Source organism: Oratosquilla oratoria, chromosome 30 (genome assembly GCF_046742065.1).
Source record: "Oratosquilla oratoria isolate Oo_2021 chromosome 30, ASM4674206v1, whole genome shotgun sequence".
Taxonomy (NCBI): Eukaryota; Metazoa; Arthropoda; class Malacostraca; order Stomatopoda; family Squillidae; genus Oratosquilla; species Oratosquilla oratoria.
In genome coordinates, this window is record NC_134806.1 from 18821175 (window position 1) to 18826174 (window position 5000).

General features: G+C 41.3%; 1 protein-coding gene across 1 annotated transcript in view; it reads left to right on the forward strand.

Annotated features, from left to right (window-relative positions):
- LOC143041225 (uncharacterized) overlaps positions 1 to 5000 on the forward strand; it is a 1032631-nt gene that overhangs the window by 199805 nt on the left and 827826 nt on the right. The gene's annotated exons all lie outside the window — the stretch shown is intronic.

A 5000-nucleotide genomic window follows, 5' to 3' on the forward strand; every position in this document is an offset into this window, starting at 1 on the left:
CTTCTCTTTCGAGTTCTTCGAGTTCTTCTTTTTCGAGTTCTTCGAGTTCTTCTTTTTCGAGTTCTTCGAGTTCTTCTTTTTCGATTTCTTCTTTTTCGATTTCTTCGAGTTCTTCGATTTCTTCTTCTTCGAGTTTTACTATTTCATCTTCGACGTCTTCTTCTTCTTCTTCTTCGAGTTCTTCGAGTTCTTCTTCTTCCTCTTCTTCGAGTTCTTCGAGTTCTTCTTCTTCTTCTTCTTCTTCTTCTTCTTCTTCTTCTTCTTCTTCTTCTTCTTCGTTTCTTCTTCTTCTTCTTCGTTTCTTCTTCTTCTTTTCTTTTTCTTCTCTCTTCTTCTTTTTCTTCTTCTTCTTCTTCTTCGAGTTCTTCCTCTTCTTCTTCTTCGATTTCTTCGAGTTCTTCTTCTTCTTCGAGTTCTTCTTCTTCACCGTAGTTGGCGGGTGTAACCGATTTACCACCACAAACGCGAGGGGGTGTGACCGAATTACCACCGGACGGCGTAAGCAACCATTAAAAATTTTTATATTAGATATACGACCTCCATCCTAGTGGAACTATGTGGTGGAAACAGCAGGGTCTGTCTTCCACAGACACAGTTCATTGGCCCCTCTCGCGCCAATGACTGTGGTCGACGACCCTTTTATATATTTATTTATTTATTTATTTATTTTTAATAATTCCTAGTACAAAAGTTCATTTATCCTACTGTCAACCACCGTCTGCTCAAAATCTAGGTTTTATATGTGTGTTGATTTGAGCGGTGGGGACCTGGTACCTCTCAGGCATAGGAGGGCTGATCTTAGGACTGAGAATGACAGTCTACATCTCATCCATGAAACAATGCTGCTTTTTGGTTGTTATTTCTTTTCAGCCATTACCTCAGCCAGCCGAGCGTAGAATGCCTTTGCTCTAGGACCCATCCCACCTGAAGTCGTAAAGGTTATAGGAGTGAATGAGCCCTGGTCTACATTCTGTATGCGCTCTTCGTACATCCTGATCTTCTCATACTCGTTCCGGGAGTGGGATGCCTCAATAGTTAGGTTGCTGTAACAGGGGGCCATCGCATCAAATATTCGCATGTCAAAGAAAGCCAATTGTCCCCGTGCTTAGATCATGAGCACGTACGCAGCGGGGGCCTTCAGATGAATAAAATCGGATGGTCTTAAGTAGAATAAATTCTGTAAGGTAGATATGTCAGGGAAAGAATGCTGTTACCTTACACGCACACACACACCCAACTCCCCCCCCCCCACGAGAGGTGGAGCAACAAATCACAGCGCAGCGATAGTGTACTTAATATGTTGACTTCAGGTGTCCTTACTAGCGACAGACGTTTCTCTTCAATTCAGGAAGTGTGATTATGCCGAAAGGCACAGGCAATTCTGTTATCATATATACGTTAATTACGAAATATATTTTGAGCTTAGACATCATTTCTTGAAGGATCTTAACTAAATATGGTAAAAGATGTTCATATGCTTTAATTAACAGATGATTTACATTAGGATTCAGGTTCCATTAATAGACGTCTCTATCCAAACATAGGTCCTGACATTCGGGAAACATAAATTAATGATCTTTTGTGGCCACTTCTTGAATACGACGTTTCGGGATATAAATAATTTCTTTACCGACTCCCCGTCCTTGCGTGACGCATCAGTGACAACCGTGACAAGCACATCACACGTGACATGTCACTCGTATGAGACGCTGTAATCAAGTGTGACGTTCCTTTCAGCCGTGACACCGAAGTATCACGTGACGCCTAAATTTGAGGTCGACTGTTCTTTTCAATTCCTTCAGTTTGTTGGAATAATTCAGGAGTATCGTTTTGGATAAGATCGCAGGAAAAAACGAGTCTCGATCAGGTAAATTCATTTTCAGTTTTGGGGTCAGCTCGTCTTATAGAATCAATCAAATTCAGTCTATAGTTTAAATTAAGTCTCTGAAATGTGTCAAAATGTCAAAAATATTGTTCTGCATTCGGGCAAATATCCTCATTAATAGAGAAATATGCTCACGCACGAACACAGGCACAAACACAGACACAAAGGTCATGGTGCAGTGGTAGCGTTCGCGGCCGCCACTACGGCGGTCCGGGCTCGAATCCCATCCAGGGCTAAAATAATTTCAGTATCGTTGCGCTGCGAGTACTTACTCCAACCCTCGTGGGCGGGGAGTTGGGTGAGTATGCGTGTAAAGTCACAGCTCTCTTCCGGGATGGAAATAGCTGTCGATCACGAGTCCAACACATGATCCAAGACCATGTTGAATCAGACATACACACACATACACACTCACACACACACACACACACACACACACACACACACACACACACACACACACACACACACACACACACACACACACACACACACACACACACACACACACACACACACACACACACACACACACACACACACACACACACAAACACACAGAAAGAGTAATAACTACCAATCAGAGACTCAGAACATTAATCAATATCTTATAAAGGGTCATTGCCCTTTCTTTGGGTACTGCTGTGCATCTCTATAATACCACGGCCACAGCTGTTTTCTTTATTGTATCTGAAATGTTTATGCTTCAAATGTAATGCAATCAATTTGAAAGAGAAATGAAATGTCAAATACATACTAGATCGAAGTCATCACAAGTATAAAAGAAAAACGTCGGACAATATCTTTGCAGCCACTGATCCTCGATTATGTATGTGTGTGTTTGTGTGTGTGTGTGTGTGTGTGTGTGTGTGTGTGTGTGTGTGTGTGTGTGTGTGTGTGTGTGTGTGTGTGTGTGTGTGTGTGTGTGTGTGTGTGTGTGTGTGTGTGTGTGTGTGTGTGTGTGTGTGTGTGTGTGTGTGTGTGTGTGTGTGTGTGTGTGTGTGTGTGTGTGTGTGTGTGTGTGTGTGTGTGTGTGTGTGTGTGTGTGTGTGTGTATGTGCGTGTGTGTGCTTATGCGCGCGTGCGTTTCCGCGTGTGCTTATTTGTATATTTATATGCACCAGCTATCTAGATACAAAATAGATTTACTTGTACAATTAATCTTTGATATTCAGTTATGTAAACGGTCCTATAACTAGAAAGAGCCAAAGCTTAACTACCCTATTTCGCCCTCTCCATCTTCAGCATTGTCCTTTTCTTGTATTCACCTGCACAATAGAACACAAATGTATTCTTTATCGTTCCATGCAATAATAAATCCTGCTGGGGGACACCGTACCCCATGCATGTATCAGAGAAGGTGAGAAAAGAAGAAGACTAATATAAGATGGAAGTGATAAACTATGAGAGATGTGGTAAAGATGAATGAGAAGGAACGATCGGAAGAGGTGGAAGAGGATGAACAAAAGGTGGAAGAGGATGAACAAAAGGTGGAAGAGGATGAACAGAAGGTGGAAGAGGAGGAATAAAAGGTGGAGGAGGAGGAATAAAAGGTGGAGGAGGAGGAATAAAAGGTGGAAGAGGATGAATAAAATGTGGAAGAGGATTAATAAGAAGTGGGGGAGGATGAACAAAAGGTGGAAGAGGATGAACAAAAGGTGGAAGAGGATGAATAAGAAGTGGAGGAGGAGGAATAAAAGGTGGAAGAGGATGAATAAAAGGTGGAAGAGGATGAATAAAATGTGGAAGAGGATTAATAAGAAGTGGGGGAGGATGAATAAAAGGTGGAAGTGAATTAATAAAAGCTGGAAGAGGATGAATAAGAGGAGGAGGAGATGGACTCTTGGAAAAGGCAGAGGAATAGATAGCGAGATTAAGTGTAATGATGATTGTACTACTGCCAGCTCTATTAATATTGATACTACTACTACTACTACTAGTATTGGTACTACTACTACTACTAGCATTGGTATAACAACAACAACAACAACAACAACAACAACAACAACAACAACAACAACAACAACAACAACAACAACAACAACAACAACAACAACAACAACAACAACAACAACAACAACAACAACAACAACAACAACAACAACAACAACAACAACAACAACAACAACAACAACAACAACAACGACGACGACGACAAGAACAAGAACAAGAACAAGAACAAGAACAAGAACAAAAACAAGAACAAGAACAAGAACAAGAACAACAACAAGAACAAGAACAACAACAACTACTACTACTACTACTACTACTACTACTACTACTACTACTACTACTACTACTACTACTACTACTACTACTACTACTACTACTACTACTACTACTACTACTGCTACTACTTCTATCACTTAACTTTTGGGGACAACATTGCAATGAAGAGCTGGAGTCAAGCAGTTGGGGTAGTGGTAGATCAAGTTAACCAACATTATTTTTTATGAGAATTAGTTTCAAATCATACAATATTGCTGCGTGACTCTGATCCGTATGGGTGCAACGAAAGGCTGTAAAATAATGACTCCCTGTAAAATAATGACTCCCTGAATTTTTTGCAATCAGCATCCCACGTGAGGGAAGGAAAAGAAGGAAAGGTGGTGAAGAAGAAGTGTATTAGATATGGTGAGGAAGGGTAGGATTGTAGGGAAGAGTTGGGAGATATGGTGAGGAAGGATAGGATTGTAGGGAAGAGTATGGTGAGGAAGGATAGGATTATAGGGAAGAGTATGGTGAGGAAGGGTAGGATTGTAGGGAAGAGTATGGTGAGGAAGGATAGGATTGTAGGGAAGAGTTGGGAGATATGGTGAGGAAGGATAGGATTTTAGGGAAGAGTATGGTGAGGAAGGATAGGATTGTAGGGAAGAGTATGGTGAGGAAGGATAGGATTGTAGGGAAGAGTTGGGAGATATGGTGAGGAAGGATAGGATTGTAGGGAAGAGTATGGTGAGGAAGGATAGGATTGTAGGGAAGAGTATGGTGAGGAAGGATAGGATTTTAGGGAAGAGTATGGTAAGGAAGGGTAGGATTGTAGGGAAGAGTTGGGAGGATGTTTTAAAAGTAAAATGAGAGAGAAATGTTTGGGACGAAGGGAATAAGACGTAAG